General features: G+C 37.5%; 1 protein-coding gene across 8 annotated transcripts in view; it reads left to right on the forward strand.

The window, feature by feature from the left end:
- Positions 1 to 5828: 5828 nt before the first annotated feature.
- The window catches only part of P2RY8 (P2Y receptor family member 8), an 85265-nt gene continuing 75071 nt past the window's right edge, over positions 5829 to 16022 (forward strand). For 7 of the 8 annotated variants that reach the window (XM_078146295.1, XM_078146294.1, XM_078146293.1 and 4 more), the window contains exon 1: positions 5829 to 6162. The gene's annotated coding sequence lies outside the window, so the exon portion shown is untranslated. The remainder of the gene's footprint in view (positions 6163 to 16022) is intronic. The other variant, XM_020992898.2, reaches the window with a different exon arrangement.

The raw sequence follows: 16022 nt of genomic DNA on the forward strand, positions 1-16022 counted from the left end.
CACATATAAACATATTTAGTTTTTTTTCAACCCTAAGGAAAAAAGCTTTCTCTTCATCCTGCTAGTTTATCTGGCTGTTGTCTCATCTACTGCCTCCTCCTCACTGCCAAAATTCTTTTAAAATTGCACCTGGTTCTTTCCCCATCCTCACCACTCTCTCTTCCTCCTCAACCCCTTATAATCCAGAGTAGGCATTATGCAAACAATGCGTTTTCAAAAGTTACCAATGACCTAATTGTCAGTTTCAATGGCATATTTTCAATCCTCCTCCCTGATCTTTTTTGAGTATTTAATAATATTTACTATTCCTTCCTACTGCACATGCTTTTCTTCTTTGACTACAGAGACATTTCCCTCTCCTGGTTCTTCTTTGACCTTATAATTAATGTCTTGTCTTCATCATCATCTCAATATTTTAAGGTTAGTATTTTCTGAATTCTGTTTTTCACTCTTTTATCTTCTCGAACTCTCTTCCTTGGCAATCTCATTCACTTTCATGACTTCAGGAACTACCACTTTGCAGATAACTTCCAAATCTATCTCTACCCTTGATTCCTCTTCTAAACTCTAAACACGCATCTCCACCTACCTTCAGGATACCTTATCTCTACCTGGGTAGCCTAGAAGTATGTAGCATAGTGGTTTTCAAACTTTTTTGATCATTCACCCCATTAGTAAATGTGTGTATATGTAAATACATGTGGGTGAGCACATACTCACCTGTATGTATGAGCATACATCCACAATATGTGTTTACTTATTTACAAATATACATGAATTGCTGTGCTAAAAAGTTATGTGTATTATAAAATGTATGTAAAAATAGATAATAAAGGGGGCATTGATTGAGTGAACTAATGAAATTAGTCCATTCCATTTAAAATGTTGAGATGTTAAACCCTGACAATAGTGTTCCAGGGATGTTGCTGGGGATGTCCAAAATCCTCTGGTCTTCTAACATCCTCAAGATCCTCCTCCAGCCAAGAGAAAAAGAGAATAAGACCAAGGTTGAAGCCCAGGGTATGACTCTGTTCTTGGGCTCTAATCAGTAACTTCTATGTGGTTTAGCTGAAATGCTCTCTCCCCTCTGCTACCAAGCATTTAAATCATTTGTGGCTCATATTTTATAGGCAATTCGCAAAGCATGACCAAGTTTTTTCAGCAAATAAAAACACACTTCCATCCTTCCCATGCAGTGTACACCAATAGATCAAAGACTTTTTCCTCACCTAGTCTAAAGTCTATAACTGATTGACTCAATCAAGAAATATTCTCACCTGGTTAAAGTATCCGGGCCTTAGCATCTTGACACTTTTTGAAGGATGGAGGCATTTTATTTACTCAATAGGCATTAAATTTTAAATAGACATTTTAAAAATATGACATAAAAATGAAATATTTGATCACAAAATCATTAGGGAGACAATGGAGTTTATTGAGTAGAAGAGTAACATAAACAGTACTTTCCTTTAGGAAGCTCACTTTGGCAGCTGTTTAGAGGATGGAATAGAGTGGGGAAAGACTTGAGGCAGGAAGAACAATTAGAAGGCTGGTATAATGGTTCAGGTGAGTGGTGGTAAAGAACTAAATTAGAGTGGTAGATGTGTGAGTAGAGACAGGGGGACAAGTCAGGCAGTCAATAAGCACTTTTTAAAAAAATTTTTTTAAGGCAACTGGGGTTAAGTGACTTGCCCAGGGTCATGCAGCTAGTAAGTATCAAGTGCTTTGTCTGAGGCCAGATTTGAACTCAGGTCCTCTTGACTTCAGGGAGGTGCCCTATCCACTGCACCGTCTAGCTGCCCCTTCAATAAACACTTATTAAGTACTTACTAGTATCAGCTAAGGCAATAAGTAGTTCTTACTCTTAAGGAGGTGGCAGCTAGATGGCTCAGTGGACAGAGCTGTAGGCCTGCCTGGAGTCAGGAAGATCTGAGTTCAAATCTGGATTTAGACACTTACTAGTTATATGACCCTGGGCAAGTCACTTAATCTTGTTTGCCTCAGTTTCCTCATCTATAAAATGAGCTGAAGAAGAAAATGGTAACCCACTCCAATATCTTTGGCAAGAAAACCCCAAATGGGGTTACAAAGAGTTGGATACAACCGAAAAATTACCCAACAAGCATGCATGTTGGGTCATCAGCAAGTATAAGTTAGGAGCCTTCTCATTAAAATAAAAGGTGAAGCAAGGATGTCCATTATCACCACTATTATTCAATATTGTACAAGAAATGAATATAGCAATAAGAGAAGAAAAATAAATTGAAGGAATTATAATAGGCAGTGAAGAAAGCTCTCATTCTTTGCAGATAATATGATAGAATATTTAAAGAATCCAATGGAATCAACTAAAAAACTAGTGGAAATGATTAACAACTTCAGCAAAGTTGCAGAATATAAAATAAACCCATACAAATCATCAGCATTTCTTTATATTACCAACGAAGTCCAAGAGGAAGAGATAGAAAGAAAAATTCCATTTAAAATAAATGCAGACAACATAAAATACTTGGGAGTCTACCTGTCAGGACAATCCAGAAACTGTATGAACGCAAATTACAAAACACTTTCACACACATAAAGACAGATCTAAACAATTAGAGAAATACTGATTGCTTATGTATAGGTTGAGTAATATAATAAAAGTGACACTTCTACCTAAATTAACTTACTTATTCAGTGCCACACCATGCAAATTACCAAAAAATATTTTAGAGAGCTAGAAAAAACAATAGCAAAATTCATCTAGAAGAACAAAATGTCAAGAATATCAATGAAAAAAAAATTTGAAGGCCTAGCAGTACCAGATCTCAAACTGTATTTCTCTCAAGGGTAAAATCTGAAATAACTGAAGAAACAAAGGTCTAGGCCAGGGATGGGAAACTTGCAGCTTCAGGAGCACATGTGGCCCTCTAGGTTCTCAAGTGTGGCCTTTTGACTGAGTCCAAGTTTTAATAAAAGGATTTGTGGCCTCGAGGCCACAGGTTGCTCACTCCTGGTCAAGCTTCAGAGTATATTGATTTATTAACAATGTCTGCCAATTGCATAACAAATCAGGACCAGGCCTTCTCAGCTTGGTACTGGATCCCAAATACAGGAGGAGACAGATTGTTCTATATTAGAAACAAATCATCAAATAAAACCAGCTAATTAAAATAAAACAATTAGCAAGCTACAAACCAGGATACAAAATTAGATAATTGGATTTCCAATTAGAGGAAAGATTATGGACGGTCCAAGTTGAGAGGGGTAGAGCAAATGTGTGGAAAAAGAGGTATCCCATTCTCCCCAAGTGTCTGTATTCAATCAAAGAAATATGGAAACAGTAACTGATTGACCAACGTGGGGCCAATTTTCAAATAAGACATATGGCTTACTTGAGCTATATAATTGTGAGAAAACACCTTGCATCAATCTTCAGAACTGACTGGGTTTCTGGTCAGCATAACCACAGTCCTTAGTTAAGGGTCTCTAAGCAACAGGTGGAGGTGGTTCAGGTTCTCAGTCATGCATGGTGATGTTCAAACAATGCAATAAAGTTTTCTCACAATTCCTATAACTGAATAAAGTTTTCTTACAAGACAGAAATTGCACTAGATCTATAATTTAATAGAAAGGGAATTGAGCTAGATACAGAATTGAGTCACAAGATAGAGTTAATATGGTTCACTCAATTCCCACAATTTCCTCATTACAAGGCAGTAATCATCAAAACAATCCAATACTGAGAATAAGAAATAGAGTAATATATCAGCGGAATAGATTAAGTACACAGTACACAGTAGTAAATGACCATAGTCCAGTGTTCTAGTGTTCAACAAATCTGAAGATTCAAGCTTTTGGAACAAGAACTCACTATTTGACAACAGTTGTTGGGAAAACTGAAAAGCAGTTTGGCAGAAACTAGATATAGATCAGCTTCTCACACTGTATATCAACATACAGTCAAAATAGATTCATGATTTAGACAAAGGGTGGTATCATAGGCAAATTAGAGGAGTGTGGAAAATCTTACCTGTCAAATGTATGGATAAGGGCATAATTTCCAATTAACCAAGAGATAGAGACCATTACAGGATGTAAAACAAATAATTTCGGTTGCTTTAAATTAAAAAGATTTTGCACAAACAAAATCAATGCAGCCAAGATTAGAAGGAAAGTGGGAAACTGAAATAAAAAAATATTTTAACGACATGTTTCTCTGATAAAAAAAAACCTAATTTCTCAAGGATATAGAGAACTGAGTCAAATTTATAAAAATGAATTATTCCCCAGTTGATTAATGGTCAAAGGATATGAACAAGTAGTATTCAGAAGAAGAAATAAAATTTAACTGTAGTCATATGAAAAATGTTATAAATTACTATTGATTAGAGAAACATAAATTAAAACAGCTCTGAGCTATCACCTCACATCTATCAGATTGGCTAATATGATGGAAAAGAAAAATGACAAATGTTTGAGAGCGTGTAGAAAAATAGGGACACTAGTACACTGTTGGTAGAATTGTGAACTGGTCTAATCATTCTGGAGAGCAATTAGGAACTACGGCCAAAGGGATATAAAACTGTGTATACCTTTTGACCCAGAAGTACCCCTGCTAGATCTGTATCCCAAAGAGATATAAGACAAAGAATCTATATACACAAAAATTATAGCAGCTCTTTTTGGCAAAGAATTGGAAATTGAGGAAATGCTCATCAATTGGGGAAATGGATGAACAAGTTATGATATGATTGTGATGGAATACTATTCTGCTAGAAGAAATGACAAGCAAAATTCTTTTGGAAAAACCTGGGAAGACTTGCATGAACTGATGAAAAGTGAAATAAGCAGCACCAGGAGAACATTGTAAACAGTAACAGCAATTACAATGATCAACTGAGAATGACTTTGCTATTCTCAGCAATACATTCATCCAAGACAATTCGAAAGGACTTATAATGCAATGTGCTATCCACCCCTGTTAAAAAAAAAACTGATAGAATCTGAATTGAAGTATGCTTTTTTAAACTTTCTTTATTTTTCTTGGGGTTTTTTTTGTCTGCATTTTCTTTTGCAATATGGCTAATCTGGAAATGTTTTGCATGACTGCACACATATAGTCTATATCAAATTGCTTGCCTTCTTAAGAAAGGAGAAGGGAAGAGGAGGAGGGAGAGAATTTGGAACTGAATTTTTTTTTTTTGCTTTTAGGCAATTGGGATTAAGTGACTTGCCCAGGGTCACACAGCTAGTAAGTGTCAAGTGTTTGGTCTGAGGCCGGATTTGAACTCAGATCCTTCTGACTTCAGGGCCAGTGCTCTATCCACTGCGCCACCTAGCTGCCCTGAAAATTTTTTTAAATGAATGTTAAAAAATTTGCGTGCAATTGAGAAAAATTTTAAGAAGAATTAGTTTGCAAATTTGTACATTTTTTTTATAGCACAAATTAGATGTCACGTTTCTCTCATATAGCCAAATGATGTTGTAATGTGGAATTTTTAGAATTCTAAACAGAAAAAAAAGACTTAAAAATGAAAAACCCAGGAATTCATGTTCTGCCTAAACACAAAGTTCAATTTGGGTTCACAACAGTCTAAACTTAGGGAAATGAGTCCTTCCATGTTTCATTACAGGGGCTTTCCTTACTCAGATAAGAAAGAGTACAGAAACTATTTTGCCCAAACTGCTTTAAATAATTTTGGACAGCCTAAAGCTATCCAAGATATGATTTGAACAATTCAGTGCAGAGAGGAAGTGTGTTTACAAAAGAGAAGCAAGTCGCATGTCACCAGCTCTGAACACGTTTTGCTCTGATGAACTTGGCCCTTTGTAATTGTCAGCATAGAGTTACACAGGAAATTTCAAAAATAGTCTCTTCTCTGTCTGTATGTCAGTACTGGTCATGGTATTCTGCGCTGGGGTTGAAAATAACACTTTTTATGAAATATGAAATCAATTGGATTAATGTGGTTCACGCCCATCAACTTGAAATATTAGTAAGACTTCACAGCAAATGAGGCACACCACATTTTCTGAAATGAAGACTACAGTAGTGTCAAATTAAGAGACTCTTCAAACTGTTGGCTCTTGCAAGGTCATTTCCTGGGTGAAGTGCTTTGAGGAATAAGCAACTGTCAATGTTTTCTGAGTTTAAAGAAGTTCCATGTTAAGATGAAGGTAAGCAGACTAAGTTTTCTCTTTTTTTCTACATTATTAATTGGGGATGTTTAAGGATTGCCCACACTTTGTATGAGCAGGTCTGCATGTGTAGAGGTAGGGGATTCGTGTTGGGAAGAGGTGATGGAAGAAACAGATTAGAGAAATGGTATAGGAAGGGCATATAAAGGTACATTAAAAGGGAGCTCAGAATTACCGAAAGTCTCAAAGCATTGGAATTCATGAATAATGTAGTTAAGGATTTTGCAATGGTCCATGAGTTGTCACTAAGTCACTAGACACATTTCTTTATTGTTTTTTAATAAACTGGTCCACCTGAAGCCAGGTGTAAGCTGTACACATTCTTTGAAGAGAAACAAATGAAGCCAACAAATTTAAACAAAGGTTGGAAAGAAGATACGAGCATCTCACCTCAGTGATATCTAATCTGAGACCCAAACTCCCTGTAATAGCTTTGTTTAGAAATCTGTGTCATGTATGTCACTTTATCAGTTGTAATTATTCCAAAAGGTTCCAAATAGTCACATGCCACAGGTAACTGAGATCCTAGTTTTGCAATTTATAATATAAAAAAGGGACTATGTGCATGGATTTGGGTCCCTCTTGGGTTGTTGAAACAGAACTCCTATGACTTTTATTTTTCCAAAATCACAGGATGAAATTTTATTCTTGTTTTTTGCATATTGTTGTTGATTTTTAATGTATATCTTTTTTTTAATGTATATCTTCAAGTATTTAGAGGTATATAAGGGTTTTTTTTAGAAATGTTTTAGCAATGGTCTTTTTAAAAAAACTATCTTCCAGTAATTGTCCATTCCTATTCCTTCAACACAGTCTTTAACAAAGGAATAAATTTAAGCAAAACAAATCTGACACACATGTATGTATGTATTATATATGTCATATATATGTATATATGTGTGTGTGTGCATGTATATGTGTGTGTGTGTGTATATGTGTGTGTGTGTGTGTGTGTATACATATGCTTCATCCTGTAATTAAAGCCCTTCTCCTCTATGCTGAGAGGTGGGGTGTAATTCCAAGAGCCAGCAAAGCAGACTTCTTTAGATATTATGCCAGCTGGTCAAAAACCCTATTTCAACAGAGCCCTTACTGTAATGTTCAAATAATATTCACTTCATGCCTGTTGAGAAGCTTTACTATTTTTTTAAACAAACAAAAGAAATCCTTCTCCAGTTCTTTATTTTGATTGTCATCCTTTATCTAACTTCTGGTTTAGAAGTTTAAAGGCTATACAAATATGAGTTCCTCTTAAAAGTCAGCTCAGTGTTCTTATGTTGTAGGAAGAGCATTGGACCCAGAGTCAGGGGAAACTTGGAATTTGAATTCTACCTCTGACATTTATTAAGTCTATTATTTAACTTCTCTGAGTCTCAGGTTTTTTATATGTAGAATGAGGATAATAATACCAGTCATACTTACATGATAGGGTTATTATGAGGATCAAATAGAATAATGCAGGGTATCCCCAAAGTCTTACGGACATTTTTATCTATTAAAGCTTAACATTGAACTAAGATTTTGGGAGCACTGTATACAGAAAAAGGGCTTTCCAAACTTTAAAATGTACGTGTTGGCTGTTATATTATTCTCTCAAAAGTTTTATATATAAAAAGTGCTGCCTGGATAGAGTTGTTGTTCATCCTTCATTCTCAAAAAAGACCAATGACATCAGAAAGGTGATGTCTTGACTTGCAAGTGAATTGAATTTAAGTGAGGCAGGGCTGCACAAAGTCATCAGCCTCACTTTCTCCTCCAGAGTTATCAGAGTCCAGCATCAAGACGTAGGTCAAGAAGACTGCCAATGACCCTGGATGCAATGGGAGACCTTGGTCTTTTAATCCAGGTCTCAGTTTTTCCCCAGGTCTCAGTTTGTCTGCGGCAATGCCCGTTTAGTGATTAAGGCTAGATAAGAACTGAGGCAAAAGATGGCCTAGTTTGCCTTCACAAAAGAATCAATCTGCTTTGATATAGTAGTGCATGATAGAAAGACAAGCAAATTCTAGAACTCTGTAAAAAGTATATGTTTATCTCAAAGTCTGAATTATTTACATAGCATGTGTCATAAACCTGGGCTCTGCTATCTAAGAATAAGGAGCTGGGTGGAGAAATCAGGAGAAAGAAGTAGGTGACAATAGAGTAGTTTGCACTTTTAAAATTCTTAACCTGTTATCTACTCTGAACATGATTGAAAGGGACATATTTATTATTTTATCCCTGAAGAAATGAAAAAGTGAAACATCATAGACCGAAAAACACAATCCAGAGCCTATTCAGTAAGTTTGAGAATCCTATGTTATGGGTTTTATGTTGAATGACTCATTTTGTTTAACCTAACACAACTGAACCAGTGTATTGATATTTTCATTGTTAAGTAAAGAAAACTCTAAGCACCAGGTCATTTCCTGGTTATAGGTAACCAAAGAAGCCTAAGAGGTTTGTTTAAAGAAACAAAGATTTACAGCTTTGAGGTTTTGTACAGAAAGTACTTCCCATATCTAGGCTTCAGTGTGCTCATGTGTAAAGGTAAAGAGTGGAGCATTCCATCAATCTATGATTCTAAAAAAGAATAATCCAATAAATAAATACCAAAGGCCTGTTAGATGGGGCTCTTTCTCAGGGGGGCCACTGTTTGGTCATCATGTATTAGTAGCAAACATTGTCTAAGCACCCCAGTTCTAGGATTGCCATCTCAATTCAGTTTCTGATGGTTTATCTTGCCCTCACTCAGGTTGTCCTCTGGGAATTTCAGAATTCAACTTGTTTTGTGCTCACTTAGTATAAAGATTCGACTCATGTCTTTCCTTAAAATTGCACTCAGGTCCCATGTAAGATGTAAGATAACAAAATAATGAATATAAGCCAGGCCTTATTTAACATAACAAAAGCCACCAAAATACCAAAGACTGTAAACAGTGAAGCCCATCTAGTGGGTTCCAGGGACCTTCAAGATCACTTCAGACCACCCTAATCATATAGAGAAAGTGCTTCAGTTGCTCGGGAGCCAAGCAACACTTTATTTCCCTCTGGAGAACCTCTGCTTCCCCATGAACTCATAGAGTCCTCCAGACATTATACTATCCTGAGAAAGGTGATCCTTTGACAAGTAAGGACATGGGGTTTCTAAAGAGCCAACCAATACTCCTGTGAGTTTCATGTTCCATCAGGATGTACACAGTATACATGTCTCAGAGTACCAGGAAAGGGTTAAGTCAATTCTGTTCTTCCACATTGTGACCTCCTGCTCTGTTGACCCATATTCCCCTTCATAACTACATCTAGCAATGGAAACCCTTCTCCTTCTGTGTCTCCATATAACTCCTATTCCTCTGTGCCTATAGTACCCTGAAGGGCCACATGACTGCACAGATGCACAGGCATCTCTTAGAGCCCACGTCTGTGCATAAGCCCCCATCTCCTTTCTCTCTGTATTTCCCTGTCTTTTAAAGATCAAATCCAAGGATATAGCTTAAGTGTACAAATTATGCATAAACTTGAGTCAGTGAAGATCTCCTGGGCAAATCAGTGAGGACTCTTAAGAAGGGTAGATTATTCCTAGCGTAGAGAATTTATACCCTGCCAAGGAGTAATAAAAGGGTTGAAAAGATTGCTTGCCTTATCCTGAGGCATATACCTTCGTGGTGATTCCGTGGTTGTGTCAAAATGCAAATCAGAGGAAGGGCCTGAATTCTGATAAAAGGGGGGAAAGATAGATAGGTAGATAGAGAGATAGATAGATAGATAGATAGATAGATAGATAGATAGATGGATGGATGGATGGATGGATGGATGTTGAGTTTAATATAGCAGCTAGTTACATTATTAACAATTTATCCCACTGTGTATATGTTTATTTATTGCCTATTTATACTTTTATTAAAATTTTACCTGGGTACCTCATTGTGGCATGAAGATGGTCTTTAGTTCTCAAAAGTCCTTGTCAGTAAGCATAAGGTGTAAGAAGTCCTACCAAGCTAGAAAGGTCCTGCACAACCTGCAGTACCCCCCACCAACACTTAGAGCCCTTGGGCTGCTTGCAGCATGCCAGAGGATTTCAGGCTGCCCAAGAAAAATGTAGAGGAAAACATACTTTGTATGCAGAGGAAATTTTTTGGAGTATAGCAAGCGGCCCCGGGGGTCCTAAGCATAAGCCACCTGTAGGATGCAGGTTGTGAAGGCCTGGCTTAAAGTAAGACTTGAGGGAGGGCCTGGACACTAAGAGATTCATGATAAAACTACTTGTATAACAATAATGTTCAGTCTGCTTCATAGAAATGGTAGGATAGTATATTATAAAGAATCTGGGCCTAAGGGAGTCAATATCTCTAAAGCCTACTCTTGGTTCTGACCTATCTCTCATTGTAACCGAGGCAAGCCAAATCAAAATATAATTTAGAATCAAAAAGTACCTTAGTGGTAAAATTCTCCCATTTTACAGACAATGAAACTGAGTCCCAGAGCAACAGAGTGACTTGTCCACAGGTAATATTAATAGCTACATTTATATAGTACTTCAAGGTTTTTATAAAGCTTTACAAATATTAGCTCATTTGATCCTCACAACAACCCTGGGAGATAAGTTGCTATTATTATCCTCATTTTATGGATGAGGAAACTGAGGCAGACCAAAGTCAAGTAATTTGCCCATAGGTAGTAAGTGTCTGAGGTGGGATATGAATTCAGATCTTCCTGATTCCAGATCTGGTGCCATAGCTACTATACCACTTAACTGCCTCTAATTTTTGAAAAACGATCATTTGAAATCATTGTTGAAATGTGACAATGAGTGTGGACTTTTATTGCACAACTTCAGAAATGTCATCTGAGGGAACTTCTCATTTCCTACTAGACTCAGAGGAAAACTGACAAAAGCCCAAACACTTAGGCTTTTTCTTCATTTTTCTTGGATGATTCTACAACCAGTCTCATATTCTGCTTTTCTGGCAGAATTGCTGGTTACTATCTCTGTTAAGAAGATGGAGCAACTTCAATAATTTTGTACCTTTGAAAATACTATCTTGCAAGGAGATCCCTTGGAAACTACATTACAAGTTGTTTGAAAAGATATTCTGTTAAAGACTATGCTAAATTTGAACCAAACACAAAGGTTATCTGGTTTCTTTGTAGCTTAGCTAGGTGGGTGCCTGATGGGGTATGGGTCCAAACTGAGACCTTTGCCTCTCACCCCCAAAAGCATTGGGGTCCCATTTGTCTACAAGCCCCAGAAAACCCTTAAACTTCCTTTGACCTCACTCTAGTCTCAAATAGTTACCTGAGGCTATTCTCCACTCAACAGCCTTTCCCTATGTTTCTCCCTCTCTCCCTTTGAAAACCCAATGAAGCTTAGACTTTGACCCTGTCATATTTCCCACATTTGATCTTATCTAGACCCCATTCAAAACTCTTCCTTCTAGATCCTTTCATTATCTATTCCCATTGTCTATTCAACCTCCTAGACATTCCCATCAGAATTCTCCCTAAACTCATCCCAGCTTCAGGATCTTTCTCCCAGCCCCTCCTCCAAACATTCAAAATTATTTGAGTGTATATAAGATCCACCCTGGCCCCCATTTAAATGCTGAGATTTCCTCATGCCTGCTCCTTCTTATGGGTGTCACTAATGTTAGATTCTTTAAGAACCTGGCCTGCATAGCCTATCCCTAATCAACCTTGTCTTTGGCTGAACGAAGGCTTGGATTGAATTCTTTTGGGCATCATTCACTACTGGAAACCACAGGGAGTGGCGGAAGAGAGGATGTTTTTGGTCTGTTACATCTGTAACAAGATAGTTTCAGGAGCTGACATCTATAGCTTGACCTCTGGATTGTATACGGTAACTGTGGGCATCAGTGCTTGATAGTTCTGTTGATACGAGGTAGTACAAGTGAAATTCTACAGAAGTCAGCTTGTTGTTGTGATAGAAAGAGATTGATTGCCTCACTGGGCCCACTCATGAGTTATTGCTGAGATAAGGTCCTTGGGCTGGAGGGAAACTTTCAGGAACAGTATTTCTGAGGCCAGGGAGAAATTGGGATCTAAGCACAGGCACCCAAGCACCCTATCAGAAAGAGCCACTGAAGATCTTTTGAGCAAGGGATTAATGTGACCAGATCTATGCAATGGCATGAAGGATGGCTCAGGCCTAGAGAGTGGGGTGGGTGGGGGTAAGAGTGGAGGGTAGGCAGGGAGTAAAGGTGAGAAAACCCTCCTATTAGGAAGCTATTGCAATGATCTATGTGGGTATTAATAAGGACCTTTACCATAATGGTGACTGAGAAAAGATAAGAGAGCTCAGATGTAAGAAATTATGTAGAGCTTAATTCCAGGGGATGTGGTATTGAATATAAAAGGGGAAAGAGAGGGAAGAGGCAAATCAATTAGTCAATCGACATGCATCTGTTAATATTGTGACGTAAGAAATGAAGGGGATGATTTCAGAAAAATCTAGAAAGATGTTCATGAACTGATTGAAAATGAAGTAAGCAAAATCAGAACAATTTATGTGATAATAATAATATTGTAAAGACAAACAACTTTGAAAGACTTAGGAATTCTGATTGATACTATGAACCACAATTCCAGAGGATTCAAGATAAAACACGCTATCCTCATTATAATAGAGAGGTGCTGGACTCTGAGTATACAAAAAGACTTTTTTTTAACATGGCCAGTGAGGGGATATGTTTTGCTTAACTGGACATATTTGTAACTAGGGTTTTATTTTTCTTGTTTTCTCAATGAATAGGCAGAGAGGTGGAGGGAGAGATATTTTTTTTATTTTTTATTATTTATTTTTGAAAATAAAGTAAAATTTAATTAAAAATAAACCAAGCATTTGTTAAAATCCTACCATCTTCCAGGCACCGAGCTAGACCCTGGAGATACAAAGACAAAAACTAATTAGTCTGTCCACTGAAAGAACTTACATTCTGTCAGAAAGATAATGTCAGACAGTAGGGTAAAACATTTATGAAGTGCTCATTATATGCCAGAGCTTGTCCTAAGTGCTGGGGTTACAAAGAAAAGAAAAACCTGTCCCTTTCCTCAAGTAGCTGTAAATAACTGTATTTATAACTTTACTTAAATTAGCAAGTGCAAATAACTAAGTACATATGAGATATATACAGAGTAAAAGGAAGTTAATCTTAAAGGAGAGGCCACTAGGAGTTGGAGGCATTGCAAAAAGCCTCTTGCAGCAAGTGGGATTTAAGCTGAGGCTCAAAGGAAGCCTAGGGAACTAAGAGGTGATAGTGAAGTGGCAGATCATTGTACATGAGGGGAATGGCCAATGCAAAGACACAGAGACAGGAGATGGAGCACTGTAGATAAGGAGAAGCACATGGGTCAAGGTAGTTGAATTGTAGAGAGTGTGGAGGAGAGTAAAATATGAGAAGAATGAAAAGGTAGGAAGGGTCTAGGTTATGAAGAGCTTTCAATAACAGCAAATCTAACATTTAGTCCTGTAGGTAATAAAGGATTACTGGGATTTATTGTGTATGGGGGGAGGGGTGCCATGGTCAAACTACGGCTTTTGAAAAATGGCATTGGCAGCTGAGTGAAATGGATCGGAATGAGGAGAGACCTGAAGCAAGAAGACCACCGAAAAGGCTATTTCAAAAGTCCAGGCAAGAGGTAAGAAGAAGGGACTGAACTAGAGTGGTGGCTATGTATGTGAAGAAAAATGTGTGTGTGTGTGTGTGTGTGTGTGTGTGTGTGTGTGTATACATATATATATACACACATATATATGTACATGTATATGTATATATGTATATAATATACATATCATAGGTGAAAAATAGAAATGACAAGATTTAGCAATGTATTGGATACATAGAGTGAGTAAGAGTGAGGAATTGATGATAACACTATAGCTTCAAGCCAGAGTGACTAGAAAGATGATGGGGTCCTGATAACAATAGAGTAGTTGAGAAAGAGGGATATTGAGTTCTGCTTTAGATACGTTGAAACTGAAATATCTACAGGACATCCACTTCTAGAAGTCCAAAATGAAACTGGTAATGTAGGATTATAACTAAGAAGAAAGACTAGGGCTATATTGAACTAATGAGAATCAGTTATCTGACCAAATGAGACAGTATAAGGGGAAAAGAGAAAAAAGCCTAGGAAAAAGTCTTCGGGACACGCATGGTTAATGGATGTGACATGGATGAAGAACCAACAAAAGAATCTTAGAAGAAGCAGCCAGATTGTTGGGAGGAGAACCAAGAGAGAGCAGTATCACAAAAACTCTAAGAGGAGAAGGTAATCAACAGTATCAAATGCTTCAGAGATAAAGAAGAATGAGGACTGAGAAAAGGCTGCTAGATTCAGCAATTAAGTGACCATTGGTAACTTTGAAAAGAGCAATTTTGGTTGCATGATGAGGCTGGACCCCAGACCATACAGAGTTAAGAAGAGACTAAGAAGAAAGTGAAAGCACCTATTGTTATAGAACTTCTCAAGGATTTTAGACAAAAAGGAGAGATGTAGGATAATAGCTAGTGGGGATGGATGGATCAAGTGAGGATTTTCTCATGTTGGGGAATACATGAGCACATTTTTAGGAAGTACAAAAGCAGCCAGTAGACAGGGAGAGATTGAAGATAAGTAGATGAGAGAAATCAAAAGCCAGATTGCTGATGTTTTTAAAGACAGTGAGAGGAGAGGAACTGTAGACTGCATTTTTAAGTTTATTCAAAAAAGGAAGAAGAGATACAGGACAACAGAATCACATAATAATACCTATGGAACTTATACTAAATAATTGCAAGGTAATTCTGGGAGGGAGAGTATTAGCCATTGAAGTCATCAGGAAAGCCTTCATATAGAAAGTGGCAGTCAAACTGAGTCATGAGGGAAACAAAGTATTCTATGAGGTGGAGTTGAGGAAGGAAAGCATTCTGAGATAGCTGGCCTGAAGGCAGAGACAGAAGATATTGTTGTGTGTTCACACAGCATTGTCAAGTTTGTTTGGACCATAGAGTGAAGGAAGGGGAGTAACATATAGTAAAGCTGATAGAGTTACAAAGGGCTTTCAATATCAAGCAGAAGAATTTATACTTGATCCTTGAGACAATAGGACACCGCTGGAACTTATTGAGTAACAGTGGCATAGCCACATCTGCACTTTGGAAAAATCAGTGATAATTTCCTCATCATCAATTGGTAACTGTATAAAGGATGGATTAGAGTGGGAAGAGATTTAAGGCAGGGAGACTAATGAAGGTGCTATTGTAATAGTATGAGCAAAAGAAGATGAGTATCTGATTTGGGGTCACGGCTATGGAGTTTTCAAAAAGAGGCTAGATGCAAGAGACAAGAAAGTTGAAACAAAATTCACGAATTGATTGGTCATGAGGAGTTAAGGAGAGTGAGAAGTTAAGGATAACACTCATGTTGTGAATCAAGGAGACTAGCAGAATGGTGATGCCTTCAACAGAAAGAGAGGTTCAGAAGAAAAGTAAGTTTTGGTGAAAGAAAATTTAGTGTTTTTTGATATGTTGAGTTTGAAATATCAATGGGATGTGTAGTTTTAAATGTCTAATGCACTGTCTAATGCAAGACTGGAGAGAGGAGACTAAGGCTGGATATATAGATCTGGGAGTCATCTGCACTGAGATGATGATTAAGCTCATTAAATCACCAAATGAAAGTTTGTCAGAGAGAAGAGAAGAGGGCCCAGAACCTAGCCTTAAGGTACACCTGCAGCCAGAGGCTATGATGTGGATGATGAACGAGCAAAGGAGACTGAAAAAGGGGTCAAAAAGGTAGAAGAACAAAGAGAGAGCAGGGTCAAGAAAAGCCAGAGAGGAGAGAGTACAGGAGAAGGTAGTCAG

Source organism: Phascolarctos cinereus, unplaced genomic scaffold (assembly GCF_003287225.1).
Source record: "Phascolarctos cinereus isolate Bilbo 61053 unplaced genomic scaffold, phaCin_HiC Scaffold_726;HRSCAF=1367, whole genome shotgun sequence".
NCBI lineage: Eukaryota > Metazoa > Chordata > Mammalia > Diprotodontia > Phascolarctidae > Phascolarctos > Phascolarctos cinereus.